Genomic DNA, 13,620 nt, shown 5'->3' with positions numbered 1-13,620 from the left:
TGTTGTATTTTGAGACAGGCTTGAATAAGCTAAGTAGCCAACAGGCAGAGGGTAGCATAATTTGTCTGATTTTCTTTAAGTATGGGAATAATGATGCGTTTTGTTTTGTAAAGTGGTTTCTTGCATCAAACAACACAACAACATTTTCAGTCACCTCCTTGTCTGAAGGACAAGTGAATAAACAGGTTAATGTCAAGCCCAGCATAGTTTTTTTTAAAGTCTCAGAATGTCGGCCTACATTACATTGAACACCGCACATTGGCTGCTACTGTATTCCCATGTTAAAACGTTATGGGATGCATTTTCCTCGTTGTTTTTTCTACATTATGATCAAATAGCCACAATAGCCACTGTTAAAACTAACTTAAAGCGGGTACTGCCTCAGTGTTCACAGTAAATGCGTGCCGGAAGAAGCACAGAATTTTCACAACATTCAAGTTTGCGCTCAGCAGACCCAAAATTGTCTCAGTGAAATTTTTTCTTGTTGAGGGAAATTTTTTTGCGGCCGAGCCATTGTTGTTCCTAGACGTTTCCACTTCACAATAACAGCACTTACAGTTGACCGGGGCAGCTCTAGCAGGGCAGAAATTTGATGAAGTGACTTGTTGCAAAAGTGACATTCTATGACGGTGCCACGTTGAAAGTCACTGAGCTCTTCAGTACAGGCTATTCTCCTGCCAATGTTTGTCTATGGAGATTGCATGGCTGTGTGCTCAATTCTATACACCTGTCAGCAACGGGTCTGGCTGAAATAGCTGAATCCACTAATTTGAAAGGGTGTCCACATACTTTTGGCCATGTAGTGCATTTTAACTAACAGGCTGTGGACACACGCTGCTTTCAGTCATCTGTCGGTCTGTTCTGTTTCCTCTCTTAAACCTCATCTCAAAAGTGGACATACTTTTATAATCTATTCATTTCACACGGGATAAGTACTAAAGAGGGAATGGATGTTTTAAATCATATGGTGCATGTTTAATCTTTCTGAATTGGCAGAAACGGGACATAAACAAGATGGAAAAGTCCCTACAGATGGTGATTAACCAATAGCACAGTCTAAACGAGAGACATAATTACGTGTAATCCGTTCTAATCTCACATATTTGAATATTCATTGATGTTTTTCACCAGAGATGTGTTCAAACCTGATAAACAAGAGGTATTCAAATATATATGAATCTTTGGCTCATACTTTACATCAAAAACATGTAGCTAAGGGGGAACCAACTCCATATTAACATGCACAAAATAGTGAGACAATATGTATTGGATTCATATTCATTTTATTTTTAAGTCGCAATTAGAAATCTACATTTAGAAGAGCAAACATAAAGAAAATGAGTTTCAATCGGACTTTTGACAAGCCTTTATTTCAGCTTAATGAGGGCAGAACTATCTGCTCTGCTCTGTTTAGATTTAGAGGGAAACTTTGAAGAGAACAAATGCGCTATAATCATATCTCCTTTCTTCCTAATTGGAACCCATTATATTTGACCTTGCTCACTCATGTTCATCTCTTTCATATTCCAAAAGTTTTATTATCCACGTGTGGTTATGCACACGAGTTTTCAAATGAGAAAACCATTAGAGTATAATGAAAGATAATTTAAGAACAAAAATAAATGACTTACAATTCCCAAAACAAGACGGAAGACTTAGAAAGGGAAAGAGTGAGCAAGAGTGAGAAACAGAGAGAGAAAAAAGAGAGAGAGAGAGCGCAAGAAAGAGAGAGCAAGGGAAAGAGGCAGGGAGACAGACAGAGAGAGGAGAGAGAGTGGCGCGAGGGGGAGAGAGAGAAATAGAGAGAGAGAGAGGGAAAGAGAGAGAGAGGAGAGAGAGACTGACATGCTTTTATATTCTCGGGGCATGTCTTATTAACCAATAGTGAGTTTCAAAGTAATTTATTCCACAAAGTCAGAGAGGATTAGAGAGTGTTAACTTTTATGTTGGAGTGCTCCACTTTTCACACAAGGACCAAAGGACTCAACACAATAGCTAGCTCTCAAACCTCCGTTCATCAATGCTGGAGAAAGAAAATAAATGATGACTGTGAACAGTGGCCTCCATGTTAACTGAAGATTGATTAGAGGTATTCGGCGGGGTAGGGGGCAGCATTTCTTGGGGATAGGGGGCAGCATTTTCACTTTTGGATAAATAGCGTGCCCAATTTCAACTTCCTGCTACTCATGCCAAGAATATAAGATATGCATATTATTAGTATATTTGGATAGAAAACACTGAAGTTTCTAAAACTGTTTGAATCATGTCTGTGAGTATAACAGAACTTATGTAGCAGGCAAAAAACCCTGAGGACTAACCGTTCAAAAGTATTTTATTTTAGGTCTCTGTCTGTTCAGTGAGTTCTCGTTGGCAAACAATATTTCTTAGGAACTGGTTTTCAGTTCCTACCGCTTCCACTGGATGTCACCAGTCTTTAGAATTTGGTTGAGGTTATTCATTTGTGCAATGAAGAAGTAGGCCAACCAGGAACTGGGTAACACTGTTGAGAGTTGCGCAAGACGTGAAAAGTAGCGTTGGTTTGTTGTCTTCCTGTATTGAACACAGATAGACCCGTATTCAATTTGATCGTTGTATTACAAAAGTAGTTTGAAATATTTTGGCAAAGTTTATAGGCAAGTTTTGAAATATTTTGTAGTGACGTTGCGTTTTTTGGAAGCTGTTTTTTTTCTGGATCAAATGCGCTTTATAAATTGACATTTGGATATATATGGACGGAATTAATCGAACAAAAGGACCAATTGCGATGTTTATGGGACAAATTGGATTGCCAACAAAAGAAGCTCGTCAAAGTTAATGCATGTTTTATATTTTATTTCTGCGTTTTGTGTAGCGCCTGCAGAGTTGAAATATGTTTACTGGTTGTGCTATCATCAGATAATAGCTTCTTATGCTTTCGACGAAAAGCTTTTTTTTAAATCTGACATGTTGGCTGGATTCACAACGAGTGTAGCTTTAATTGAGTATCTTACATGTGTGATTTAATGAAAGTTTGATTTTTATATCATTTTTGAATTTGCCGCGCCACATTTTCCCTTTTTTTTGCCCAAGTAGGACACGAATGTCCCGCCTATCCGTTTTGTATTAGTAGAAATACAACAAAACTATGGATCAGCCTTTACGAAGATGTAATAACTTTACCTTGTCAGAACAGTTACGCTGATACACGTTTACCTTCAAGGTTTTTGTTCTCTCATCACCAGCTATTGAAGGTAGTAACAGCCTGATCCCAACAGATATCCCCACAGAACAAAACACATGTTCAGGGCCTTTCTTCTTATCTCTCTACTTCCTCTCCCTTATCTAAAACCTTTTAGTCTGTCATAGGTGTCGTCACTCCATTTCTCCTCTTAGAAGTGTCATATTTTGCGGCAGGAGACAGCATGGCAGGAGGTTACGGACAAGGAGAAAAGAGGAGGGTGGTGGTCTTTCTCCCTCTTTTTCTCTTTCTCTGTCTCTGCTTCCCTCTCTCTGTCTCTGCTTCCCTCTCTCTGTCTCTGCTTCTTTCTGTCTCTGTCTCTGCTTCTTTCTGTCTCTGTCTCTACTTCTCCCTCTTTCTGTCTCTGCTTCCCTCTCTCTGTCTCTGCTTCCCTCTCTCTGTCTCTGCTTCTTTCTGTCTCTGTTTATGATTCTCCCTCTCTCTGTCTCTGCTTCCCTCTCCCCGTCTCTGTCTCTGCTTCCCTCTCTCTGTCTCTGTCTCTGCTTCCCTCTCTCCGTCTCTGTCTCTGCTTCCCTCTCTCTGTCTCTGCTTCCCTCTCTCTGTCTCTGCTTCCCTCTCTCTGTCTCTGCTTCTTTCTGCCTCTGTCTCTGCTTCTTTCTGTCTCTGTCTCTGCTTCTCCCTCTCTCTGTCCCTGCTTCCCTCTCTCTGTCTCTGCTTCCCTCTCTCTGTCTCTGCTTCTTTCTGTCTCTGTCTCTGCTTCTCCCTCTCTCTGTCTCTGCTTCCCTCTCTCTGTCTCTGCTTCTTTCTGTCTCTGTCTCTGCTTCTCCCTCTCTCTGTCTCTGCTTCCCTCTCTCTGTCTCTGCTTCCCTCTCTCTGTCTCTGTCTCTGCTTCTTTCTGTCTCTGTTTATGATTCTCCCTCTCTCTGTCTCTGTTTCCCTCTCCCCGTCTCTGTCTCTGCTTCCCTCTCTCTGTCTCTGTCTCTGCTTCCCTCTCTCTGTCTCTGTCTCTGCTTCTTTCTGTCTCTGTCTCTGCTTCTCCCTCTCTCTGTCTCTGCTTCCCTCTCTCCGTCTCTGTCTCTGCTTCCCTAACTCTGTCTCTGTCTCTGCTTCTCTCTGTCTCTGTCTCTGCTTCTCTCTGTCTCAGATTCTCTCTGTCTCTGTCTCTGCTTCCCTCTCTCTGTCTCTGCTTTCCTCTCTCTGTCTCTGTCTCTGCTTCTCTCTGTCTCTGCTTCCCTCTCTCTGTCTATGTCTCTGCTTCCCTCTCTGTCTTTGTTTCCCTCTCTGTCTCTGTTACCCTCTGTCTCTGCTTCTGTCTCTCTGTATCTGTGTCTCTGTCTCTCTTTATCTCTGTGTCTCTCTCTCTCTGTCTCTCTGTGTCTCTCTCTCTCTCTCAAGGTGTTGTTCATCTGTTCACAATCTCATTGTGCTCCCTCCACTGGGAGATGTTTTTTGAAGGCCCCGGCTCTTCTGGCGCGACGGCGAGATAGCGCTCTGTCTTCTGTCAGGGGAGAGGGGGTGAGGCAGAGTGTGAGGAGGTGGGGTGGGTGTGTGGGGGGTGGGGGACATTAGGGACCTGTCTGGCGTTGGGTCGGGTCATGGTGGGACTGATGAGGTGCTGAGACAGGGATAAGGAGTAGGAGTAGGATCGGTATGCAGTGGCGTGGAGGAGTTTGGAAGCCGTAATTCCCAGGTGTGGTGGGCTTTTTGAAAATCCTGCAGGGGAAAAAAAGATTAGATAACAAACTGTTGAACAGAGAGGCCCAGTGTGCTGTTGAAAATTATTTCACCTTCTACTGTGAACTCTGTACCCTTCCTCACATGCTTCTAAAAATAGACATTAATTAGAAAATAAAATGAACCCTATATAGTTTTCCATATACCTCCTGATATATCTACACAGCCCTCTGCTTTCTTACTCACAACAGACAGCAGGACAATGGAATGCACGCATGCATGCAAGCAAGCAAACACACGCACACACGCAAACACACACACACACACACACACACACACACACACACACACACACACACACACACACACACACACACACACACACACACACACACACACACACACACACACACACACACACACACACAGATCTAGGGGAGACAGCTATCAACATAGGATCTGTCCTGACCACAGAACAGCCTTCAGCTATGTGGATCTACAGACCATTAGCCCCGTCACTGCCCCTCTCCAGGCCTCGTCCAGGCCCCCCACCAGGCCCTCCTGACCCCTCTCTGTCTCAGCATGCCCCTACCCTGGCTCCATCAGGGGTGCCCTGAGGCCGGGGACAGAGTCCAGGGATAGGGGCTGGTTAATGTCAACCCCACTACTGAAGAGACAAACCAACATAGAAAATGTTTACTGTGTGTCTTCGTCTCATTCCCCCCCCCCCCTGCTTATTAAGACTATACAGTATGTCTGTACATTATCATCTAGTCTGAGTCAGTGAGAGAGAGAGCGGGAGCGGGAGCGAAAGAGAGTGACAGAGAGAGAGAGCAAGAGAAATAGAGACAGAGAGAGAGAGAGAGAGCAAGAAAAAGAGAGAGGGAGCATGAGAGAGAGAGAGAGAGGAGGTAGGGAGAGTTAGCGAGAGATAGACAGAACAGAAAGAGAGATAAAGAGAGAGAGACCTATGCCTAGGCCCCTTCGGCCCACCCCAAATTAAATCAAAGTTTATTTGTCACGTGTGCCAAATACAACAGTTATAGACCTTACAATGAAAGGCTTACTTACAGGCTCTAACCAATAGTGCAAAAAAGGTGTGAGGTGAACAATAGGTAAGTAAAGAAAAACAAACAACAGTAAAAGACAGTATAGCGAGGCTGTAACAGTAACGAGGCTATAACAATAACGAGGCTATATACAGTAGCGAGGCTATATACAGTAGCGAGACTACATACAGACACCGGTTAGTCAGGCTGATTAAGGTAGTATGTAGATGGAGATATGGTTAAAGTGACTATGCATATATGATGAACAGAGAGTTGCAGTAGCGTAAAAGAGGGGTTGGTGGGTGGTGGGTGGCGGGACATAATGCAGACAGCCCGGTTTGCCAATGTGCGGGAGCACTGGTTGGTCAGCCCAATTGAGGTAGTATGTACATTAATGTATAGTTAAAGTGACTATGCATATATGATAAACCGAGAGTAACAGCAGCAGTGTAAAATAGTCCGGGCAGCCATTTGATTACCTGTTCAGGAGTCTTATGGCTTGGGGGTAAAAACTGGTGATAAGCCTTTTGGTCCTAGACTTGGCACTCCGGTACCACTTGCCATGCGGTAGTAGAGAAAACAGTCTATGACTGGGGTGGCTAGGGTCTTGGACAATTTTTAGGGCCTTTTTTTAGGCTTTGTCTTCCCCTCTTCATGACCGTCTTGGTATGTTTGGACCATTCTAGTTTGTTGTTGATGTGGACACCAAGGAACTGGAAGCTCTCAACCTGCTCCACTACAGCCCTGTCGATGAGAATGGGGGCGTGCTCGGTCCTCCTTTTCCTGTAGTCCACAAGCATGCCCCCCACCCTTGCGGCAAGGTCCTGAACATGACAGCAGGATATAGGCCCAGGCCATGAGCAGAGCAACAGGCCCAATCCCCACTATTACACCCACCCAAGCCCCATCCTGAGTCCTAAGAGGTATGTATCAGATGCTCAACATGCTCTGGTCTGGGCCTAAACCACACAAAAACAACACTATGCAATATGGAATCCAAAGCTTTTACTATCTCATCCTGGAATATACAAGTTCTGGGGTCATCTGCCTTTGGCCTAAAGAACAGGAAGCCAGACTTCATCAAATAAATTGGGAATACAAGTAACATGGTATGAAGGAGACGGACCCACTGGTTGCCCTCTAGGTTACAGAGAGCTGGAAGTCCCATCCACTAAACTACCAGGTGTGAAACAGGGTAGAGACTCAGGGGTATGCTAATTTGGTATAGATTAGACATAACCCACTCTATTAAATGAGTCAAAACAGGAACATTTTACATCTGGTTAGAAACTAATGAGGAAATTATGTTAACAGAGAAAAATGTCCTCAGGTGTGCTACATATATCCCCCCAATAGCATCCCCATACTTTAACGATGACATCTTCTCCATCCCAGAAGTGGGAGATCAGCCACTTCCAGGCCCAGGGATATGTGTACTAGTCTGTGGTGATCTAAATGCCAGAACTGGACAATAACCCGACACACAGGGTAACAAACCCCTATCTGGTGGTGACAGCTTTCCCTCCCCCAATATGCCCCCTCGACACAACTACGACAACATAACCAACAAAAACGGGTCACAACTCCTGCAGCCGTGTCGGACGTTGGGTATGTACATACCCAATGGAAGTCTTTGAAGGGATTACTATGGTAGGTACCAGAGGTGTGAACCTGAGTCACATGACTTGGACTCGAATCAGACTCGAGTCACAAATATGATGATTTTAGACTCAATTTGACAAAATCAAAACATACTTGAAACTCTGTTTTGACTTTTACACCAATGACTCGTGACTTAACTTGGATTTGAGCCTTTTGACTCGAACTGACTTGATACCCTCCCAAAGCCCAAATATAAAAATGATGCTCTTAAAATAAGTGTGCAACTCTTCATTTAACAGATTATAGTTTGAAACGGACAGCAGCCAATCAAATTGTGCAGAGGAACGTCGGCGTGTGTATTCAGATGTAGCCCTTGGAAAGATGATACCCCAAAATTATTATTTTAGGATATAAAGACTACGCTGTAGTCAACAAAAAAAGGATTGCAGCTTGCAAAATATGTGGGAAGTGTGACGAAGGCGCAACAACTTCCAACTTTGTTCGACATTTGACAGCTACAGTTGAAGTCGGAAGTTTACATACACCTTAGCCAAGTACATTTAAACTCAGTTTTTCACAATTCCTGACATTTAATCGTTTTAAAAAAGTCCCTGTTTTAGGTTAGTTAGGATCACCACTTTATTTTAAGAATGTGAAATGTCAGAATAATAGTAGAGAGAATGATTTATTTCAGCTTTTATTTCTTTCATCACATTCCCAGTGGGTCAGAAGTTTACATACACACAATTAGTAGTTGGTAGCATTGCTTTTAAATTGTTTAACTTAGGTCAAATGTTTTGGGTAGCCTTCCACAAGCTTTCCAGAATAGGTTAGATGAATATTGACCCATTCCTCCTGACAGAGCTGGTGTAACCGAGTCAGGTTTGTTGGCCTCCTTGCTCGCACATGCTTTTTCAGTTCTTCCCACAAATGTTCTATAGGATTGAGGTCAGGGCTTTGTGAGGGCCACTCCAATACCTTGACTTTATTGTCCTTAAGCCATTTTACCACAACTTTGGAAGTGTGCTTGGGGTCATTGTCCATTTGGAAGACCCATTTGTGACCAATCTTTAACTTCCTGACTGATGTCTTGAGATGATATTTAAATATATCCACATAATCTTTTCACCTCATGATGCCATCTATTTTGTGAAGTGCACCAGTCCCTCCTGCAGCAAAGCACCCCCACAACATGATGCTGTCACCCCCGTGCTTCACGTTTGGGATGGTGTTCTTCAACTTGCAAGCCTCCCCCTTTTTCCTCCAAACATAACGATGGTCATCATGGCCAAACAGTTACATTTTTGTTTCATCAGACCAGAGGACATTTCTCCAAAAAGCATGATCTTTGTCCCCATGTGCATTTGCAAACCGTAGCTTTTTAATGGCGGTTTTGGAGCAGTGGGTTCTTCCTTGCTGAGCGGACTTTCATGTTATGTCGATATAGGACTAGTTTTACTGTGGATATAGATACTTTTGTACCTGTTTCCTCCAGCATCTTCACAAGGTCCTTTTCTGTTGTTCTGGGATTGATTTGCACTTTGCACAAAGTAGATGTCCTGACCGACCTTCCAAAACTATAGTTTGTTAACAAGAAATTTGTGGAGTGGTTGAAAAATTAGTTTTAATGACTCCAACCTTAGTGTATGTAAGTCTCTCACTGTTGCCGCTTGTTATAGACCCCCCTCAGCCCCCAGCTGTGCCCTGGACACCATATGTGAATGAATTGCCCCCCTTTAATCTTCAGAGTTTGTACTGTTAGGTGACCTAAAATGGGATATGATTAACACCCCAGCCATCCTACAAACTAAGCTAGATGCCCTCAATCGCACACAAATGATCAAGGAACCTACCAGGTACAACCCTAAATGCGTAAACACGGGCACCCTCATAGATATCATCCTGACCAACCTGCCCTCTAAATACACCTCTGCTGTCTTCAACCAGGATCTCAGCGATCACTGCCTGATTGCCAACGTCCGTAATGGTTCCACGGTCAAACAACCACCCGTCATCACTGTCAATCGCTCCCTAAAACACTTCAGCGAGCAGGCCTTTCTAATCGACCTTGCCCGGGTATCCTGGAAGGATTTTGACCTCATGCCGTCAGTAGAGGATGCCTGGTTATTCTGTGCTTTCCTCACCATCTTATATAAGCATGCCCCTTTCAAAGAATTTAGAACTAAGAACAAATATAACCCTTGGTTCACTCCAGACTTGACTGCCCTTGACCAGCACAAAAACATTATGTGGCGTACTGCATTAGCATCGAATAGCCCCCGCGATATGCAACTTTTCAGGGAAGTTATGAACCAATATACACAGGCAGTCAGGAAAGCAAAGGCCAGCTTTATCAAACAGAAATTTGCATCCTGTAGCACAAACTCCACAAAGTTCTGGGACACAGTAAAGTCCATGGAGAATAAGAGCACCTCCTCCCAGCAGCCCACTGCACTGAGGCGAGGAAACACTGTCACCACCGATAAATCTACGATAATCGAGAATTTCAAGAAGCATTTTTCTACGGCTGGCCATGCTTTCCACCTGGCTACCCCTACCTCAGTCAACAGCTCTGCACCCCCCACAGCAACTTGTCCAAGCCTCCCCCACTTCTCCTTCACCCAAATACAGATAGCTGATGTTCTGAAATATCTGCAAAATCTGGACCCCTACAAATCAGCATGGCTCGACAATCGGCACCCTCTATTTCTAAAATTATTAAATTGTTGCAACCTCTATTACTAGCCCCTTCAACCTCTCTTTCATATCGTCTGAGATCCCTAAAGATTGGAAAGCTGCCGCGGTCATCCCCCTCTTCAAAGAGGGAGAAACTCTAGACCCAAACTGTTACAGACGTAAATCTATCCTACCCTGCCTATCTAAAGTCTTCAAAAGCCAAGTCAACCAACAGTTCACCGACCATTTAGAATCCCACCGTACCTTCTCCGCTATGCAATCTGGTTTCCGAGCAGGTCATGGGTGCACCTCAGCCAAGCTCAAGGTCCTAAACGATATCATAACCGCCATCGATAAAAGACAATACTGTGCAGCCGTCTTCATCGACCTGGCCAAGTCTTTCGACTCTGTCAATCATCGCATTCTCATCAGCCGACTCAACAGCCAGGGTTTCTCAAATGACTGCCTCGCCTTGTTCACCAACTACTTCTCAGATAGAGTTCAGTGGGTCAAATTGGAGGGCCTGTTTTCCGGACCTCTGGCAGTCTCTATGGGGGTGCCACAGGGCTCAATTCTCAGGCCAACTCTTTTCTCTGTCTCAATCAGTGATGTCACTCTTGCTGCTGGTGATTCTCTGATCCACCTCTATGCAGACAACAACATTCTGTATACTTCTGGCCCTTCTTTGGATACTGTGTTAACAAACCTCCAGACGGGCTTCTATGCTAGACAACACTCCTTCTGTGGCCTCCAACTGCTCTTAAATGCAAGTAAAACTAAATGCATGCCAACAGATCGCTGCCCACACCCGTCCATCCGTCTAGCATCACTACTCTGGACGGTTCTGACTTAGAATATGCAGACAACTACAAATACTTAGGTGTCTGGTTAGACTGTAATCTCTCCTTCCAGACTCACATTAAGCATCTCCAATCTAAAATTAAATCTAGAATCGGCTTATTATTTCTTAACAAATCATCCTTCACTCATGCTGCCAAACATACCCTCGTAAAACTGACTATCCTTCCGATCCTACCGACCATAGCAGTACCCGCCCGTAGCACGCGCTCCAGCAGGTATATTTCACTGGTCATCCCCAAATCCAACTCCTCCTTTGGTTGTCTTTCTTTCCAGTTCTCCGCTGCCAGTGACTAGAAGCTGGAGTCTTATATCTTCCTCACTAACTTTAAGCCTCAGCAGTCCGAGCAGCTTACCATCATTGCACCTGTACACAGCCCATCTGTAAATAGCCCACCAAATTACCTCATACCCATATTGTTATTTTACAATTTTTATTTTAAATGAATGTGCAAGTATCTCTACTTGCACATTCATCTTCTGCACATCTATCAACCCAGTGTTTAATTGCTAAATTGTAATTACTTCGCCACTACGGCCTATTTATTGTCTTACCTCCATAATCTTACCTCATTTGCACACTGTATATCAATCTTTCTATTGTGTTATTGACTGTACGTTTGTTTATTCCATGTGTAACTCTGTGTTCTTGCTTGTGTCACACTGCTTTGCTTTATCTTGGTCAGGTAACAGTTGTAAATGAGAACTTGTTTCAACTGGCCTACCTGGTTAAATAAAGGTGCGGAAATGTCATCATTGCACCCAAGATGGAGCTACAACTGGCTTCAACATATATATCAATGAATTGGCGAGGGCACTAGAACAGTCAAATGTCTACTGTTTGCTGATGATCTGGTGCTTCTGTCCCCAACCAAGGAGGGCCTACAGCAGCACCTAGATCTTCTGCACATATACTACCAGACCTGGGCCCTGACAGTAATTCTAATTAAGATCAAAATAATGGTGTTCCAAAAAAGGTCCAGTTGCCAGTACCATTAATACAAATTACATCTAGACACCGTTGCCCTATAGCACACAAAAAAACTAAACATACTTCGTCCTAAACATCAGCACCACATGTAACTTCCACAAAGCTGTGAACGATCTGAGAGACAAGGCAAGAAGGGCCATCTATTCCATCAAAAGGAACATAAAATTTAACATACCAATTAGGTTCTGGCTAAAAAATACTTGAATCAGTTATGGAACCCATTGCCCTTTATGGAAGTGAGGTCTGGGGTCCACTCACCAACCAAGAATTCACAAAATGGGACAATCACCAATTTGAGACTCTGCATGCAGAATTCTGCAGAAATATCCTCTCTGTACAACGTAAAACACCAAATAATGCAAACAGAGCAGAATTAGGCCAATACCCACTAATTATCAAAATCCAGAAAAGAGACCCTACATTTTACTAACCACTTAAAAGGAAGTGTTAGCAAACCTTCCATTACAAAACCATCACCTACAGAGAAATTAACCCGGAGAAGAGAATCCTAAGCAAGCTGGTCCTGGGGATATGTTCACAAACAGACCCCACAGAGCCCCAGGACAGCAACACAGTTAGACCCAACCAAATCAAGAGATAAATAAAAGATAATTACTTGACACAGAAACAGAGCAGACTAGAATGCTATTTGGCCATAAACAGAGAGTACACAGTGGCAGAATACCTGACTACTGTGACTGACCTAAAATGACAAACATCTTTGACTATGTACAGTACAGACTCAGTGAGCATAGCCTTGCTATTGAGAAAGGCCGCCAAAGGCAGACCTGGTTCTTAAGAGAAGGAAACTGAGCCGTAATTTTAACCTCCTGCTTTATTTATCACCATATTAGAGACACAAATGTCCCTCCGAATACACAGACCCATAACGAATTCTAAAACAAATCCCATTTTGATAATCTCCCATATCTATTTGGTAATATACCACCGTGTGCAATTACAGCTACAAGATGTGTGACCTGTTGCCACGAGAAAATGGCAACTGGTGAAGAACAAACCCCATTGTAAATACAACCTATATTTACGTTTCTTTATTTTCACTTTTGTACTTTAACTATTTGAACATCATCACAACACTGTATGTATACAGTTGAAGTTGGAAGTTTACATACACGTAAAACTCATTTTTCAACCATTCCACAAATTTCTTGTTAACAAACTATAGTTTTGGCAAGTCGGTTAGGACATCTACTTTCTGCATGACACAAGTAATTTTTCCAACAATTGCTAACAGACAGATTATTTCACTTGTAATTCACTGTATCACAATTCCAGTGAGTCAGAAGTTTACATACACTAAGTTGACTGTGCCTTTAAATAGCTTGGAAAATTCCAGAAAATGATGTCATGGATTTAGAAGCTACTGATAGGCTAATTGACATAATTTGAGTCAATTGGAGGTGTGCCTGTGGATGTATTTCAAGGCCTACCTTTAAACTCAGTGCCTCTTTGCTTGACATCATGGGAAAATCAAAATAAATCAGTCAAGACCTCAGAAAAAACTGGTGATCTCCATAAGTCTGGATCATCCTTGGGAGCAATTTCCAAACACCTGAAGGTACCACGCTCAT

This window comes from Oncorhynchus mykiss, chromosome 31 (genome assembly GCF_013265735.2).
Source record: "Oncorhynchus mykiss isolate Arlee chromosome 31, USDA_OmykA_1.1, whole genome shotgun sequence".
NCBI lineage: Eukaryota > Metazoa > Chordata > Actinopteri > Salmoniformes > Salmonidae > Oncorhynchus > Oncorhynchus mykiss.
Note: the sequence above shows the minus strand (reverse complement) of the source record.